A 19,312-nucleotide genomic window follows, 5' to 3' on the forward strand; every position below is an offset into this window, starting at 1 on the left:
CTGGCTTTTGCTTTTATCTTGTTCTGTGCCTCGGTTGCCAAGTAAAGCAATATCATCCAATATACGTGGTGAATGGAAATTTTCAGAGTCCAGACAGAGTGCACTGCCTCCTTTTCAGAAAAATAATTGAGAAAGGTAGCTGGAGGGCCAAATAGCACAGTGCAGGGCAGCACAAAGCTCAAAGAGGAACACCAGACAAATCGTACAGGTTAGGTGACCCAAAACTTGGGCTTTAAAAGCCTAGGAGCAAGGAAGTGCTGAGAATTTAATGTCTAGTTGCATACGTGTTCCCTGGTAGTTTGCTGCTCGCCTAATTACCCCTGACTTCAGGCGAAGAACACTTCATGCTTCCTCCATACTAGGCTTGAGCTCAGAATAACAGAGAATTTTGCTATGCCTTGAGAAAATGCTTTTAAATGGCTTCTCAGGTAAATTCATGACTGAACATACACTTTTCCTGTTGTAAGTTCGTGGGCAGGATTTTGAGGTTGTCGGGCGGGCGGGCCAAGGAGCGACCAGGAAACAGTCCTCCGCCCGCGCTTGGACCCCGACCGCCATTTCACGCTGACGGGCCAATTAAGGCTCGCCCAGTGTGAAATGCAGCTCGTCACTGATCGGGAAGGGCTGAGCAGGGGCAGGTGTCTGTCGGCCGCCGGGTCCAATGGCAGCCAGGTGACCAGTTTAAAACGGACCAGGCAGTCCCTGAAAGGCTGTCGTGGAAGAGCATCTCCTCTGCGTCTTCAACATTCAAGTGATGGAGTCGAGTTCGGCTGGACACGGCAGGCGGGAGAGCAGGTCATGTGGGCACTCGGCCCCCCGCTTTTTGGATGAGTGCCTCGCTGCCCTCCTGGAGGACGTGGATGCCAGGAGGGACACCCTTGCCCCCAGAGATGGGAGGAGGGGGTCACCGCACCTCACCAAGAGGGCGTGGGAGGAGGTGGCAGTGCTGGTGAGCAGCCATGATGTGGCGCGGCGCACATGGGTGCAGTGCCGGAAGCGCTTCAGTGACCTGCTGCTCTCAGGAAGGGTGAGTACCCACGTTGGCATGGGTCAGTGTGCAGATGTGTTAAGGTGTAGCCATCCCCACCTCGACCTCAGGGGCGCTAGAGTCAGAGTAGCAACTGTCAATGATACCAGAGCTGGCCAAGGGGGTGAGCCCCAGCTGCTTGGACTGAGTGCCTTGCGGCTCGAGGGCCATGACTTGGATGTGCCCTGTGAGGTGTTCCTCAGGTGGGGTTGGCCAGGCTGCAATGGCGCTGCAGGTAGAGAGTGGACTAATCAATGCTCCTCTGTCCTTTCAGGAGAAGACGAGCCATAAGAAAGCCAAGAGGGCATGTACAGGCGGAGGCCCGTCCAACCTCCTGCTGCTCAGCAGGTTCGAGCAGGACGCCCTCGAGTTTGAGAGCCAGCACGCTCCCCGTGCAACCGGGCATGGAGAGGCGGGAGTGCCAGACGAAGGTAAGAGCGCAGTGCACAGAGGTGAGAGTTTCAGATTGTGCAACCTTTCTAGTGTAGTCCCTTCATTGATGGGAGCCTCGAATCTGGAGTCCCCATTGATCATTGGAAGACGAGGGCACCGCAGATTTCCATTGTCTAACCAGGGTGCCAGGCACGCACAGTGACAGCGTGATGACTTTAACTAATGACATGTCCTTGTTCTCCCTTTTGGGTTCACCAGCACACAATCGCTCTGTGGACCCTGAAGGGCCACCCCTGATGCTTAAGGACCACCAGGCTTCACTTGCATCTGCATCACACCCGCTCTCTGAAGCAGGCACCAACGCAGATACCAGCACCTAGGTGGGCATTAGATTGGCGGCTAGAATGTCAATGCACATTGGTGAGGGCACTTCACACTCGCTTGAGGTGCGGGCGGAGGCAGAGGGTGCCCAGGGTGTCAGCAGTCGGAGTACTGCTGGAGACAAAGATGATGCTGAGCCAAAGGCAGATGATGAGCCTCTGGAGTTGTCCATTAGGCGGCAGATGCTGGAAGTCCAGTGAGATGTATGGGATGATCTGGCGGAGATCCATGAGGGTCTGCGTGCCATGGTCTCTGTTGTGGAGTAATCTATGCGGAGCAGCAGCACTACATTGACCCTCATGGCTGAGCGCACTGCCCCCTCCATTGAGAGAGTGGTGACCTCATGGAGAGGCAGCTCCAGGGACAGAATGAGGGCTTCTTTGGGTTGTGCTCAGACCTGCAAGCCCTCACGTAGGCAATGACCTTAGGTGGTCAGTGCCAGTGTGGGAGATGGATGAGGCACCCAGTATCCTAGCTAGGTGCCTGTCCGTCAATTGTGAGCAGGGAGATCCAGAGCGACCTCACGTTGGTGCATGAGCTGTTTGTCATCTCTGAGGGCTTCTCTCAGGGCCCTCAAGGTGATGGCAGCAGCTCCCCTGCCCCTCTGCCAGTGCCTGTGGCATCTGATGAGGCTGCGATGACTGGGAGATGCTAGCCATGGCACTGGCTGCTCCCTTCCAGATGGGGCCAGCACAGGCTCCACCGGCCAGAGGACGACTACCAAGGTCATCAAGGCCAACAAGACAGCAGAGTCAGCAGGCCATCTCCAATGCCAGAGCCAGCAAGGGGTTGGGGGTGGGGGGGCACCAAGGCATAACACTTGGAAATGTAAGTTAAAGGCACCATGAGCACAAGAGGGACAGGTCACAGGTGATTTTCTGTTCATTTATGTTTGGTTTATCTTTACTGGTCTGAAAATGAAGACTAGAGAAGGTTATGTAAATTTTTTTGGATTGTCAAAATGAGATAAATTTTGTTTTTGTCGTAATGGCCTGAGTATGCTTCACCTTTTTATTTTTTTGGTGCAGGGTACGCCAGTATGTAATGCTGGACGTGGGGGGCACAGGCAATGAGTGTTCTTTGGGTTCAAATGGAAGGGTCATTTCAGATATCTGGAATGGAGGCGGCAGCCCTGGCGTGTGTTTGAAGCTGATCTTTGGTAGCCTAGCTGAAGGAGCGTTGGATCAAGGCGTCCCTGCCTCCCCGGAGGTTACCAAGGTCTGCCTCCACGCCCTCAGCGCTCTCCTCACCATGCTCCTCTTCTGACTCACTACAGGACTCATCACCTGTGGCCTGTGCAGTTGCATCAAGATTCTCTTCCTCCAGTGGGTCCCCCCTTGCCAGTGCCAGATTGTGGAGAGCGCAGCATGCAACCACTATCAATGACATCCACTCTGGGGGGTATTGTAGTGCTCCTCCTGAACAGTCCAGGCATTGGAAGTGCATCTTGAGAAGAGCTATGGTCCTCTCTAACACTGCCCTTCTGGAGGCATGACTCGTATTGTAGCACTTCTCTGCCTCTGTTCTTGGGTGGCGGAGAAGCATCATGAGCCACCTCTTCAATGGATATCCTTGTCACTGAGCAGCCACCCATCCAGCCGGGCTGGAGCTCTGAAGAGCCTCGGCACCTGGGAGTGTCTCAGGATGTAAGCGTCAAGGGAGCTGCCAGGGTACCTTGCACAGACTTGCAGAATATGCATCATGTGTTCACACACGATCTACACGTTCATGGAGCGGAATCCCTTCCTGTTGATGAAGGCACACGGCTGACCCACTGGCGCCTTGATGGCCACATGTGTGCAGTTGATTACACCCTGGATGCGGGGGAAGCCAGCAATCACTGCAAAGCCTCTGGCTCGTTCAACTAGCCTAGTCCATACAATAAAGAATAAAGGTCAGTACCCGCCTGAACAGAGCTTCTGTCACCAGCTTGATGCAACTGTGAATGGCCGATTGGGAGGCTCCACACAGATACCCCACTGACCCCTGGAAAGAGCCGGAGACATAGAAGTTGAGGGCCACTGTGACCTTCAGAGCCACTGGCATGGGGTGTCCACCCACACAGTTGGAGGTGATCTCAGGGCCGATCATCTGACAAATGGAGGTCACAGTCTCCCTTGAGAGGTGGAGCCTCCTTCAGCATTGCACCTCGGACATATTGAGTTAGCTGCATCGCCGCCTGTAAACCTTGGCAGCAGGATAGTGGTGTCTTCTGCAGCCCCTTCTGCCTTGGACTTCCTGCTGGCCCTGCACCCCTTGTCCTGCACCTCTCCTCCCACTGGTTGCTCCCCTGGAGGTTCCATAGGGACAGCTGGCCTCTTCTCCCTTCTGCCCCCCTCTTCCTCCTCAGAGGATGTGACTCCAGCGGAAACCCCAATCCCCATTACCAGGGTAACAGAAGGCTGTCCGATATCTGGAGGAGTCCACACGGTCTGAATCCTCCAGGATCCTTAGAGACACCAAGGAGACCTCGAAACGAAGCCTGGAAATGCTAACAATGAAGCCCTGAACAGACATCAAGCTGCCAAGTATCAGCAGAAAACTATGTACCAAATTCCCCACTTATGAAACTGGCAATGCTGCTCACCCATTTTATCCTGCCCGTGGAGGAGGTTTTCGAAAATGTCGGCTGGCATCTTTCCTGTTTTGCCCGTGCGACGAGCGCAAAATCGTGCGGGCAACGAAAAAGCAGCGTCAGTTGGCTTTTTAATGGCCTTAAGTGGCCTCTTAATTGATGGTGAGCACAATTCCAGCACCCGCCGTCTGAAATATCACACGTTATTTTACGCCCGATCCGATTGGTCACGTCCCTGCCCAGGGGATGTAAAATTCTGCCCCATGTTAAGTTTCGCAATTAAAGGTGCTGCAAAATGTGGTGGCTGTTTGCTTATGGTCTGATGCAAAGTAATGCTGTTTGTCCTGATGGTATCTCTTGCGTGCTGAACATTCTGGGTGTTGTGTGACATTGTTTTGCCCCCAACGTTTGTTTTGTTTTCAAATTGGAAAGGAAAGGTGCATGTGCGTGGCGATTTACGATCTTTTTCCTGAATTTTCACTGCACTGGTTATCAGCACCCATTTCAGAACACCCATGAAGAATAAGCATTCAAGTTGCAGCATGCAGCCAATGGGTGCACCTCATTCATAGTCCAAGAACAGCCTGGCAAACTGCTTTCCATAATGTTTTACCACAGAGTGGAAAGATATGGGCCAATGGCCACTGCTGACCATCCAGCCAGTACTTGCTCATGAAGAGAGGTGACAAGTTGATATTAGGTCTTCCGTTCCCCCACGCCCCCCCATCCTACCTCCCATTGCAAAAGAGGAAGGGCAAGTCACCATTAAAAAGACCTGGGGCAAGTTTACCCACCCTGTTGGTGGTATAAGGATCTGTTGGAATGAAGGGTTTCAAAAAAGAGAAGGAAATAATCAGAGCGATTTTAAATTCTCATTAAAGTACATTTACAAAAAAATCCACCCTGCATTGTGTTCTTGTTTTCCTTGCTCAAGGGAAGGAAAACATAAGAATTGCTAGATGAAAAAAGACAAAGGCTCATCTAATTCACCTTCCAATCTGGTAGTTGCATGACACAATGATAATGGAGTTGCTGGCAAATCCTAACAATTAATCTCTATTAAGTAGTCTGCAACAGACCAGGGCAGCAGGTGAGGAAAACCCCAGCGGGGCAAACACTGAGAACCATTGGCCCAACAACGCCTGTTCCTCCCAAGCATGCTCCACTTACAGACATCGTGTTGTAAATTACTCGTGTACTCTATCCTAAAATATTGTTTTCTGAAATAAATTATCTAATTTGCATTTGAACACATCAGTAATTTGCTTCCACATCTCTCTTGAGAGCCTCTTAATACAAATTTGTTTTGAATTTACCCCTCCCCCATTCCCCTTCAAGCACAGGCCATGTCCTTTGTTTCTATTGTTCTGGACAAGATGAAACAGTTTATCATAGTCTACATTATCTAGTTTCTTTTGAATCTGAAAAGAATCATTTAATCTCCCAATCTTCTATTTTCCAATGAGAGATTCTCAGTTTACATAATCGCTCCTGATAACCTGTCCCTACATCCCCTTGGTTGTTCTGTCCCATTTCTTTTTAACAGCTGCAACATTTGATTTGCACTGTGGAGATCAGAAGTGTACATATTCTGAGTACAGTCATACCAATGATTTATAAAGTGGCAGGATTACCTCAGTCTTTTGGTTCATTATCAACCAATTCTAAATATATCAAATAAATTTCTGCTGAAAATAACCATTTTTCTCATCCATTTATGATGACACTTGTTTTGATGATCTTTGGCATATGTGAACGCACTGTGTATCCAGACTAAGAAGTATAGGTGTAATGTCTTCATGGTATTGGTGAAAAAGGAGACATGTCAAAGATTTTTGTCTTGCATTCATCAGGACACTTCACAAGAATACCAGTATAAGGAGAAAACAACAATTTTTACTGTATGAGAAGAGAGTGCTAATTGGCTGGCAAATTAACTCTGATTGGTAGAGGCGATGTCAAGGAGAATGCACCAAGCAATTGTAACTGAGAGTTAACTGCCAAGCATTGTTTGAAATTTAAACCAGACAGCTTGATCCTGATTAGCAAAGCATTGTCCTGTGGAGTGAGCCAGCGAATGGCTGTCACTTAGTTTGTTTAGCTGAAACAGGCGCAATATGTGTACATGTTCTTTATGTCTGCAAAGAACAGGGTCCTGTGTATTAATATATGTAGCTTCCAGTACACTGTGTTTTAAGTTTTTCAAGCACGGGCTTGTTGGGTATGGTCTGTACCCTGCACATTGCAAACAGCTGCTGGGACATGCTGTTTGATCCAATCCACCAGTCTTTGGTACGTATGGCCTACATACCTAGCATCACACTGGCACTGAAATTCATGTACCACATTACTTGTTTGTGTGATAGGCAGAACGTCTTTTTGGCTTGACGGCAGCATCCTGTTAGTGGCGAATACCACTCGTGTTTCTACTGCATAGTAGTAGCGTGAAACAGCTAGCTTCACCTGTTGGTCAAATTTTTTGAGATACCTTGCCCTTCCAGGGTAATCTGAGGTAGACTCGGCACTTTTCAGGGTCAGAAGTGATGGCCTTAAGCCTGTTCATGTGTTTGTGTGATATACAGCATTAAATGATCTGATCAGAGTAGCCCTTATCCCACAGAGTGCCTTTGATTTGCCCTATTTCAGCATCGAGCTTGCATGGTAATCAAATGGCCCAAGCCCTATTTATAAAGTTGCCAATAAGACCAATCTTATAGGTGTAGAACTATAAGAATCCCAACGCGTATATTGACCAGTTGAAGGTAGGCTTGCGGTAGACTCTGGTAGAGAAACCCCTGGCAGATTTCTCAACTCATACGTCAAGGAAGGGAGTTCATTTGACAGCTCCAGTTCAAAGGTGTATTTGAGCACGAGATAGACCCCATTAAGACATGTAGACATCAGCTGCGAATTTAAATATAGCAGAAGTGTCATCCATATATTGCAAATATGCAAGGGGTAGGAGGTTAGGTGTCATTCCATCAATGACACATTTCTCAGGGAACCCAACGAAGATGTTTGTGAGAGCTGGGCCTAGAGGGGAATCCCATGGCAACACCATTTATTTGGGCATACATGGTGTCATTAAAACTGAACTCAACTGCACAAGTTGCTGAGTTTGTAAGTTTAATGGACATTGATTCACGCAATGGTGGCGGGTCTAGATCACCATGAAATAGTGCTGCAGTGCAAACATCTATGGCTTCTTTAAGTGGAACATTGGTGAAAAGGCTAGCAATGTCAAATGAGCACATGGACACAGCATTGCTATCGAAATGCAAGTGCTGTGTGGTCTTTGCATATGTGAAAGAATCCTTCACCATGTATGTGGAAAACTTGCTCAAAACTGGATGTAACAATTTGCCCAGCCACTTGGCCAATTCACGCTGTGCAGAACCGGTCATAGATAAGATAGGGCGTAAAAGAACATCACTTTTGTGTGCCTTGGGCAGCCCATACATTCACAGATGCAGCGAGCCGTGAGGACAAACCCTGTCATATATATCACACGGCAGCTCATCACTCACATAAATCCAGCAACTGTTTTTTTAGCTCTTATACTGTTATTCTTGCGAATTATGCTGATGAGTGCAAGACGAAAAGCTTCAACATGTCTTCATGGTAATTGTGTATGAAAGTACAGGTCTGCAAGGTAGAATAGCCATTGTGAACTATCCTTTATATAAAATATTTTTGCACAGATATTAAAGACTAATTCTAGAGCTGCTGCAAAAAGTACACGGTCAAGCCTGGGAATAACAGAAATCATTTCAATAACAGTTTACAGCGAGAGATTAAGAAATATTGCGGGCATACAGCCAGATAGTTAGGGGAATAAGGGAGTCATCAGTGTGAATAGAGCTAGTTACGGATGCATTGCTAAGAGATAAGGAGGGAAACCATAACTGATATCCACAGTTTTGAATTACTGGTGCAACAAACAAAGAACATTTGGCATTGCACAAATAGAAAGGGTTTTCTAATAAAAGCCACTTGATGTGGTACACTTGTATTTAACTAAATGCAGATAGGACCTGTTGACATAATAGTTACAGCAAAATGATTAATCCGATAATGATTTAACACACTAGGGTTCCTCATGGGGTTTCACATAGTCTTTTTAATAATGCCAGTGGAAGTAAGGAAATTGAGGGCATGTTGAATATTTACTTTGAGTCAGTATGTACAGTAAAGGAAGAGGTCAGCAGACTGGGCATCCCAAAGAAACTAATACTGAATCCTGGACAGGGGACTCACAAAATTAACATAAGAGAAATAAAAGTGACAAAGAAATGAATGGCACTAAAGAGTGGCAGGTTGCTGGAGCAAATGGTTTCCATCCTAAGTTTTTTTTTTTATTCTTTCATGAGATGAAGGTGTCCCTGGCAAGGCCAGTGTTTATTACCCATCCCTAATTACCCTTGAACTTGAGCGGCTTGCAAGGCCATTCCACTCCATTAAAAGTCAACCACATTGCTATGGGTCTGGAGTCACATGTGCGCCAGACTGAGTGAGGATGGCAAATTTCCTCCTCTAAAGGACGTTGGTGAACCAGACACTCGATTATAGTTTCATGGTCACCATTGCTGTGAATAGCTTCTTAATTCCAGATTCATTGATTGATTTAAAGCTTCGCCAGAGCATTAGCCTAGGCTTCTGGATTACTAGTCCAGTGACATTACCACTACACCAGCCCCTCCCCCTTAAAGGAAGTAGATGAGAACACTGCAGATGCCCTAACTATAATTGTCCAAAGTTCTTTTGATTTGGAAACAGTTCCTTAAGATTGGAAAGCTGTGCAAATCACTCTGCTATTCAGGAAAGGTGAGGAGGGGAACCCAGGTAATTATAGACTGGTTAGCCTAATGCAAGTTGACAGGAATTTTCTAACATCTATAACTAAGGATAGGGTGACTGAACAGTTTGAAATTTTTCAACTGATCAGTGAAAGTGAGCATGGATTTATGAAGGTTACACCATTCCTGACAAATGTGATTGAATTTTTTGAAGAGGTTCTGGTCGGGGGTATGTCTATGGATATGATTTATATGGACTTGCAGAGGCATTTAATAAAGTCCCTCATAAGAGAGTGTTAGCAAAAGTTGAAGCCCATTGAAAGGAAACTATTAACCTGGATAGGAAAGTGGCTGTGCAATGGGAGACAGAGAGTAGGAATGAGGGACAGGCACTCTGATTGTTAGTATTTGGCGAGTGGTCTCCTGCAAGGATCTGTGTCGATGCCTCAACAAATTCCCCATATTTGGTAAGATTATGGGATAGATGCCCCATGTCCAAATTTTCCCATGACACAAAAATAGATGGTGTAGGTGGAAGCTTAAAATTACAAGCGGATATCGATAGATTAAGCGAATGTACAAAGCTGTGGCAAATGGATTTCAATGAAGGCAAATGTGAGGTCACCCATTTTGGTAACTTAAAAAGGACAGAAGTGGGTACTTTCTAGACAAGTGGAAGGATAGTCTACCAGGTACAGAGGTGCTCTCACTGAAGTGGTTCAAATGTCATTAGGCCTTACTCATGCACTTCAATACCGATTAAAAACTCTGCCTCTCAACATACTCCTCCTCCAAATAAGAATGAAAATGCGTAACACTGTGATAAATAGATGTGCACTTATGAAAATATAACTAAAGTTAAGATTTGCAAAAGCCATTTTAAGCAATTTGACTGTTACTAAGGAGCTGCCGTTTGGACTTTTACACTGAATACTCTTTACATTTAATGAAACTGTTACAACCAGAGGTTTCACCTGAACTAGGAAAACTAGGCAACAAAACATGTCAGGAATACATCGTGATTCAAAGCAGAAGTTCCCAACTTAATTTTTCATTCCAAGTGCAAAGGCGATTTCACTGGATGAACCCATTGGGCAGAATTTCGACCTCGGTGGTGGGCTCAGCGGGGGTGGGTGGTGCTGGTTGTCAAGCCAACCACTGCCCGCGATCAATGCCAGAAGGCGATTTCACGCTGGTGGGCCAATTAAGGCCCACCCAGTGCGAGAGCCAGTGGGAGAACCTCCAAGAAGGGGTGGGCGGGGGACTGTTGTCTGCCAGGTCCAATGCCCTCCTGCCTGCATCGGAGTTGCAAAAGCGACATGGCTGAGGCCTAGGAAGGCGAACTCTTGCGGGAGGTGAGATCAGCGGGGCAGTCGGCCCCACGTTTCTCCGGCGAGTGCCTCCTTGCCCTCCTGGAGGAGGTGGCTGCCAGAAGGGACACCCTTGTCCCTTCTGGCAGAGGTGGGAGGAGGAGGCCACCACACCTCACCAAGAGGGCATGGGAGGAGGTGGCAGCCCGGGAGAGCAGCCATGATGTGGTGCGGCGCTCCTGGGTGCAGTGCCTGAAGCGATTCAATGACCTGCTGCACTCAGGAAGGGTGGATATCGTGTTGGCGTGGGTCAGTGTGGAGAAGTGTTAAGGGCTGGCCACCCCCCACTGTGGAGCTCAGGGGTGCTGGAGTCTGAGTGCCACCTGTCAATGATGCCAGAGTTGGCCAAGTGGGCGAGCCCTGGCTGCTTGGATTGAGTGTCTTGCGGCTTGAGGGCCACGATTCAGATGTGCCCTGTGAGGTGTTCCTCAGCTGGGGTTAGCCAGGCTGCAATCGCGCTGCAGGTAGAGAGTGGACTAATCAATGCTGCTCTATCCTTTCAGGAGAAGACGGCCCAGTATTGAGAAGTCGCTGACTGGAGGGGGACCCTCACATCTCCTGATCCTCTCCCGCTATGAGCAGGAGGCCTTGGAGCTTAAGAGGCGCCATGCACCTCGGTCAACCAGCTGCGGTGAGGTTGGGGTGTCAGATGAAGGTAAGAGTGCAGTGCACTGAGGTGAGAATTTTGGCTTGTGCAACCATTCTAGTGTAGTCTCTTCATTTATGTGAGCCTCAAACCTGGAGTCCCCATTGATCATTGGAAGACGATGGCACCATGATGCAGATCTCCATTGTCTCACCAGGGTGCCTGGCATGCACAGTGACAGTGTGATGACTTTAATTAATAACATGTCCTTTTTCTCCCTTTTAGGTTCACCAGAAGGTGTTTGCACTCAGGACCATGAAGGCCCACCCTTGACCCCGGAGGACCACCATGCTCCCCACACACCTGCGACACATCTGCTCTCTCAAGCAGGAGCCAGCACAGATACCAGCACCTCGGTGGGCATTAGATCGGCATCTAGTATCTCGGTGCACATTGGTGAGGGCACTTCATACTCACTTGAGGTGCAGGCAGTCGGAGGAAAAATTAAGTTGCTGATGACCAGGATGATACTCAGTCAAAGGCTGATGATGGGCCTCTGGAGTTATCCATTAGGCAGCAGATGCTGGACTTCCAGCGGGGTGTATGGAAGAATCTGGCAGAGATCTTTGAAGGTGCGTGCCATGGTCTCCATTTTGGAGGAGTCCCTGTGGAGCATGACCACTGTGTTGACCCTCATGGCTGAGGGCACTGCCTCCTCCTTTGAGGGAGTGGTGAATCTCATGGAGAGGCTGCATCAGGGACAGAATCAGGGATCCCCAGGGATGCGCTCGGACCAGCAAGCCCTCACACACTCAATGACCTCAGCTGGGCAGTGTCCGTGTGTGAGATGGTTTGGGTACCCAGCTAGGTGCCCATCCATCAATGGTGAGCAGGGAGGTCCAGAACAACCTCACATTGGCGTACAAGCTGCCTGTTGTCTCTGCGGACTCCCCTCAGGGCGCTCGATGATGGTAGCAGCTCCTCCACCCCTCTGACAGTGACCGTGGCATCTGATGAGGTTGCGGCGACTGGGGAGATGTCAGCCGTGGCACTGGCCGCTCCCTCCCAGGCAGGGCCAGCACAGGCTCCACTGGCCAGAGTACAACCGCCAAGGTCATCAAGGCCAACAGGACAGCAGAGTCAGCAGGCTGTCTCCAATGCTGGTGCCAGCGTGGGGGGAGCACCTAGACGTAGCACCCGTAAACATAAGTTTAAAGCACCTTAAGCACAAGAGGGGCTGGTCACGTGTGATCTTTTGTTCCCCCATTTTACTTTTCATTTTTTAATGGTCTGACTACCAACACTGGTTATTGTTCAGTTCAAGAATGTGTGAGTATCAACATTAAATGACATTTGATTTTGTGTTATTGGCCTGAGTATGCTTCATTTGTTCTGTAGGTGCAGGATAGGCCAGTATTTAATGCTGGATGTGGGTCTCTTGAAACTTTATTGCACAGGCACTGAGTGTATCTTGGTGGCCACGGAAATGCTCCTTTCTGGGATCTAGGATGGAGGCAGCAGCCCTGGCATGAGGTGGTGGTTCTTATTTGGTAGCCTAGCTGAAGGAGCGTTGAATTAATGTGTCCCTGGTGTCTCTGCCTCCATGGAGGTTACCGAGGTCTGCCTCCATGCCCTCAGCATTCTCCTCACTGTGCTCCTCCTTGGACTCACTACTGGACTCATCATCTGTGGCCTGTGAAGCTGCAGCAACATCCTCTTCCTCCAATGAGTCCCCCCTTGCCAGTGTCAGATTGCAGAGAGCGCAGCACATAACCACTATCAGTGACACACGATCTGAGGGGTATTGCAGTGAACCCTGGACATTCCAGGCATTGGAAGCGCATCTTGAGAAGACTGATGGTCCCTCTCTACCACCGCCCTTGTGGAGGCGTGGCTTCTGTTATACCACTGCTCGGCCTCTGTTCTTGGATGGCGGAGAGGCATCATGCGCCACCTTTTCAAGGGATAGCCCTTGTCACCCAGCAGCCATCCATCCAGTTCGGCTGGAGCACTGAAGAGCCCCGGCACCTGGGACTGTTTGAGGATGCAGGCGTCGTGGGAGCTGCCTGGGTACCTTGCACAGACTCACAGAATCTGCATCTTGTGATCACACACTATCTGCATGCTCATGGAGGGGAATCCCTTCCTGTTGACGAAGGCACCCGGCTGACCCACTGGCGCCTTGATGGTCACGTGTGTAGTCGATGGCACCCTGGACACGGGGTAACCCGTAATCATTGCAAAGCCTCTGGCTCCCTCAGCCTGGCTGGCCTCGCCCGTACGGTAGAGAATAAGGTTCAGTACCTGCCTGAACAGAGCTTCTGTCACCAGCTTGACGCAACTGTGGACAGCTGATCGGGAGACTCCACACAGATACCCCACTGAGCCCTGGAAAGAGCCGGAGGCATAGAAGTTGAGGGCCACTGTGACCTTCAGAGCCACTGGCCTGGGGTGTCCACCCACACAGTCGGAGCTGATCTCAGGCCCAATCATCTGACAAATGGAGTTAATGGTCTCCCTGGAGGGGCGGAGTCTCCTTCGGCATTGCACCTCAGACATATTAAGATAGATGCATCGCCTACTGTAAATCCTAGTTGCAGGATAGTGCTGCCTTCTGCAGCCCCTTCCATCTTGGACTTCCTGCTGGCCCTGCGCCCCTTGTGCCTGCGCCTCTCCTCCCACAGGTCCCTCCCCTGGAAGCTGCATTGGGACACCTGGCCTCCTCTCCCTTCTGCCCCTCTCTTTATCCTCAGAGGAGGTGCCACAAGTGGAAACCACAATCCCCATTACCAGGGTAAGGGATGGCTGTCTGATACCTGGAAGGGCCGACACAGTCTGAATCCTCCGGGGGCCTGGAAGACAACAATTAAGCCTAGAAATGCTCAGAATGAAGCTATGAACCGAGATGAAGCTGTCCAGTTTAAATAAGCAACCAGCAGCACACGATCTCTAAAACTCCTCATTACTCACAGCCTGTGGATGAGCTTTTGCAAATTGTGGGCTGCCCGCCTGCCCGTTTTCCCTGTGCGACGGCCATGAAATCGCACAGTGGACATTAAATTGCTGACAGTTGGGGTGTCAAGGCCTTAACTGGCCTCTTAATTAATGGCGGGCGTGGTTCCATCTCCTGCATGCGTCCAACAACCCAAATGTTGCTTGAGTGCTCATTGACGTCGGGGCACTCGCCCAACGCCAACGCGCGTCATTTCACGCTCAGGCGGGTCGGGCACACACCCACCCATGGAGGTGAAAATCCTGCCCATTGAGCCATTGGGACAGATCATTTATTTTCCAACAGGCTCAGGTTGGACTGAGTTTTAAACACCCTCATTCACAACCATTAAAATGCTAAACACAATAAAAACAGTAATTAAACAGAACTTAATAACATAATTCTTTTTCGCTTTTGTAACTTTCATTGGATTAAAAATGGTAATTTGAAAATTGAAGATTGAGATAATTTTTCAAGATGTTCAATTCCAATTATAATTAAGAAGTCAAATCTCACACAATTGGTGACTCATAGTTGGCAATCAGATGCTGCAGTATGATGTGAATTTAAAGGGAAACTGTCATCACAGACAAGTGCTTTGAGGAAATAATTTCTTGCTGGTTTCTCTGATCAACAGGTGACGGGGTAGATATCAGTGATGTGAGAAGAGTGTCACCCATTAGTTGTGATGTCCACGCAAGGAAAGCCTGCAGCTCTTCTGTCCCCTGTCTTTCCTCAGCAGCACGTGTACATGACTGCATGCACAAATACATTTTAAGGGTGGGACTACTTATTTTGGAATAGTTTTCACTTTCCCCCATTTCGTCTATCTTCCTGAGCCAAGTATTATCTCAGGCAAACAGGCGGCTCTCACTCAATGTGATGCTACTCACACCAAAAGAGAGTACGAACTTGCGTAAAGATAACACCTCAGAATGTTACGAAATGCTTTACAGCCAACTGAGTACTTTTGAAATGCAGGAAACGCAACTGTCAACTTGCGCACATTAAGGTCCCATAAACTGCAATGTGATAATGAGCAGAAAATCTGCTTTCGTAATGTTAGCTGAGGGATAAATATTGGCCAGGATGCCATGGAGAGCTCCCCTGTTCTTCAAAATAGGGGCACGGGATAACTTTACATTCACCCGAGAGGGCAGATGGAGCTTCCGTTTACTGTCTCATCCAAAAAAAAAACAGCATTCCAAACCCATAACTTTCCAATTCAGAAACAAGAGCCAGGCACAAGAGCAGACCAAAGTACATTCCCCACGCATTTCTTCATCTTTTTCATGTGAGGGTGCAGCTGATACTCACTCAGCAGTCCTCCACAGCAGCATGTCTCGAATTTTTCTCTCGCTGAGAGAAAACTGCAGGCACAAACTCAAAGGCGTGGGACTTTGGATTTTAAATGCATTTACCATGATGGGGTTCACAACACCGCTATATAGAAAATGCATTAAACAGCTCCTATAGGATGACTGAACATAATTAATCTTCACCAATGTTGGTCTGTTGTTTCAACAACTAAAAGGTGACCTGGGAGCTCATGCTTAGCTATGGCTTATATCAGGGCAGAAGATGCCAACTTTGATCCGACTGTTCCCTGAATTAATTTATCTCAGCCAGGGTGGGTAGTAAGGTGTTCCAATTCGTGTCACACCCTGAGTCAGAGAGGGGAAAATCCTAAGGGTTGCTGCTGTCACATGTTGGTAGAAATGTGAAAGGCCATTCAGAATATCTTGGCTCATCCTTCAGAGCATCCATCTTGACATGTCTAAATGCAGCAAGATCTGGACAATATCCAGGCTTGGGTTGACAAGTGGCAAGTAACATTCACTCCACACAAGTGCCAGGCGATGACCATCTCCAACAAGAGAGAATCCAACCATCGCCCCTTGATATTCAATGGCATTACCATCACTGAATCCTCCACTATCAACATCCTGAGGTTACCATTGACCAGCAACTGGGCTGGACTAGCCATATAAATACTGTGACGACAAGAGCAGGTCAGAGGCAAGGAATCGTGTGACGAATAACCCACCTCCTGACTCCCCAAAGCCTGTCCACCATCTACAAGGCACAGGTCAGGAGTGTGATGGAATACTCCCCACTTGCCTGGATGAGTGCAGCTCCAACAACACTTAAGAAGTTGGACACCATCCAGGACAAAGAAGCCTGCTTGATTGGCACCACACCCACAAACATTCACTCCCTCCACCACCGACGCATAGTGGCAGCAGTGTGTACCATCCACAAAATGCACTGCAGGAATTCACCAAGGCTCCTTAGACAGCACCTTCCACACCCACGACCACGACCATCTAGAAGGACAAGAGCAGCAGAAAGATGGGAACCTGGAGGTTCCCCTCTAAGTAACTCACTATCCTGACTTGGAAATATATCGCTGTTCCTTCACTGTCACTGGATCAAAATCCTGGAACTCCCTCCCTAACAGCACTGTGGGTGTACCTACACCACATGGACTGTAGCGGTTCAAGAAGGCAGCTCACCACCACCTTCTCAAGGGCAACTAGGGATGGGCAATAAATGCTGGCCCAGCCAGCGAAGGCCACATTCTGTGAATGAATTTAAAAAAAATCCAATTGTTGGTTAAAAGATTGCAGTGTGCCATTACCATTCTAAGAATTCCATTCATCTGTTGATCCTTTGTGTGAAAAAGAATGTTCTGACATGAGCCACAGGCTTGCCTTTTACTAATTTGAACAAGTGTTCCCTTGTTCAACTCTCAAAGTTTAACTTGAAGTAGTTTTCAAGGCCAAAACGTGCGAGTTTGCTTATTTTTTCCTCGTAACTCAGTTTTCAGATTTTGAGGATCAGTCTCACAGCTTTGAACTCACTTGGAGCTTGAATGTCTCCCTTGTTTTTTTTCAGTTCTAATCACGAAAACACAATATAGGCATGGTATAACCAGAGCACTTCATAGTTTGAGCATGTCTTGCTTTGAAAACAAAAACAGAATTACCTGGAAAAACTCAGCAGGTCTGGCAGCATCGGCGGAGAAGAAAAGAGTTGACGTTTCGAGTCCTCACGACCCTTCAACAGAACTGAAGTTCTGTTGAAGGGTCATGAGGACTCGAAACGTCAACTCTTCTTCTCCGCCGATGCTGCCAGACCTGCTGAGTTTTTCCAGGTAATTCTGTTTTTGTTTTGGATTTCCAGCATCCGCAGTAGTTTTTTGTTTTTATGTCTTGCTTTGACTTGGTTTTGATATGTATCAGCAACCACTTGCATTGATGCTTACTGCTTTTCAGTGACTGGGCATGTTGAGTTCTGAGTCCACTACAACCTCCATATCTCTTTCAAAGTCATTGCTGGCTGTTGCACAACATTCCTGGAGTCAAGATAGAACTTCCACTGACAAAGGCACCTTCCAAATCCTCAGAACATCTTACCGCACTTCACTGCAATTTGTTACTTTTACAGCGGTCAATTTATGCAAAATTTGTATTTGAATGACTGGTTAAATTGCTTTGGTGGCACTGACTAAGAGAGGAATGTTGGCCAGAAGGCTCTGCTCATCTTTGGAAAGTTTCACAGGGCAGAATTTTCACCTCGGCAGGCAGGCGCGTGCCCGATCCGCTCGAGCGTGAAATGACACGCGACGATATCGGGCAAGTGCCCCGACATCAACAGGCAGTGGTGCGATAGTTTGGTCAGCAGATGTGCGCGGGAATCAGCAGCGCACCCACCGGCAATTAGAAGGCCTATTGAAGCCATTGAAGTATTAATCAACTTAAATTTTCGCTGCCCATCCAACCTCAAGGTTGGCAGCCTTTGCACTTTTTAGGAAAACCTGAACCACGGCCGGGATGAGGTTTCCAACAGCAAATAAAAATCAAATAAAAAATGTAACATCTCATTCATAACCTGTCCCTGCTCATGTGACAGAGTCACACGAGGAGATGTGTTTTTTAACATTTAAAAATTCTTTATTTTTGTTTTTCAGGACTCTTCATCTCCCCGAGGATGCTCTGTGCCTCAGGGAGCTTTTCCAGCACACACCCGCGGGCATATGCGAAGTTTCCCACTCGCCCTCCTTCCCTCCCCCCGCCCCAAACACAGGCAGCGCCAAGCGCTGCAGCACACGTTTCACGTTGGGCAGACCTTACTTGGCACCCCCCAGTGTGAAATCGCAGTCTGGCCTCGACCGCGGGTAGCAGCCTGCTTCCCGACTGCCCCTGCCCGCCCCTGCCAAGCCCACTTGACAAGGGCAAAAATTCTGCCCATAAGATCTATTATGCCATCTATTATGACTCTGAATGAGTCGACAAGACCACAGCTTAATGTCTCATCAAAAGACAACATCTCCAGCACTGTACAACTCCTTCAGTATTGCAGTGGAACATTAGTCTAGATAATAGGTGGGATTTAATGCCCTCCCCCGAAGTGAGTTTGGAGGCAGAGGGGGCATTTATTTGGGCAGGAGAGTGCAGGGTGGGGACCTCACTGCCTTCCTGCCTTTCCCCCCATTAAGTCCAGGGTAGAAAGAGATGGATGATCATCCCACACAGATGCCAATTAATGCCCACTTAAGGGGCTCATCCAGCCACCATTGATATTCAACCATCAGCGAGCAGGGCAGTCGCCACATGGGGAGCCTGGAAAGCAAACAGTCTCATATTTGCTTGTGAGCTCCGGGGAGGGAGTTCTTTGTTGTCAGACACTCAATGCCTGATTAAGGAACTGGACATCAGGAAGGGTGGGGCCCACTGTGAGTAACCGCCTTGCCCTTTCATCCAAACCCCCTGCCCCCTCAACAGGCAACAACCACGCCCCCGCAACCCCCATCCTGCTCTCATTCACCTGTGGCCTGAGTCCCTCGTTGATCCTAGGCCTCTGGTGGGTGAATTGCTAGCAGCTAACACCGCTCCCCCGGTGGTGCTGGTGGCAATGAGGAGCTACTGGTCTCTGGTTGTCTTTCAGCTCTTGGTGGGGGGGGGAGGGGGAGTGGATTTCTGCCTTTGATCCCGAGGAAGGCCCAACGCTGGCAACTTAAGTGCCTGACTGGCACGCAATACAGCATGCCTTCCCCAAAGGAGGCAATGTGGGTCTCTCACAGGCTCGCCAACTGATGGGCGAGACCCCAATTACCTGGGTTAAATTCCGGACTATGTGTCCATGTCCCGTGATGGGACTTGAATGCACAACTATCTGACTTAGAGGAG

At 48.6% G+C, this 19,312-nt stretch overlaps 1 protein-coding gene across 1 annotated transcript in view; it reads right to left on the minus strand.

Moving 5' to 3' along the window:
* Positions 1 to 17,174, minus strand: part of LOC144693355 (spectrin beta chain, non-erythrocytic 1-like) — a 559,404-nt gene extending 542,230 nt beyond the window's left edge. The window contains exon 1 of the mRNA XM_078563183.1: positions 17,110 to 17,174. The gene's annotated coding sequence lies outside the window, so the exon portion shown is untranslated. The remainder of the gene's footprint in view (positions 1 to 17,109) is intronic.
* Positions 17,175 to 19,312: the final 2,138 nt, after the last annotated feature.

This window comes from Cetorhinus maximus, chromosome 18 (genome assembly GCF_964194155.1).
Source record: "Cetorhinus maximus chromosome 18, sCetMax3.hap1.1, whole genome shotgun sequence".
NCBI classification, from domain to species: domain Eukaryota; kingdom Metazoa; phylum Chordata; class Chondrichthyes; order Lamniformes; family Cetorhinidae; genus Cetorhinus; species Cetorhinus maximus.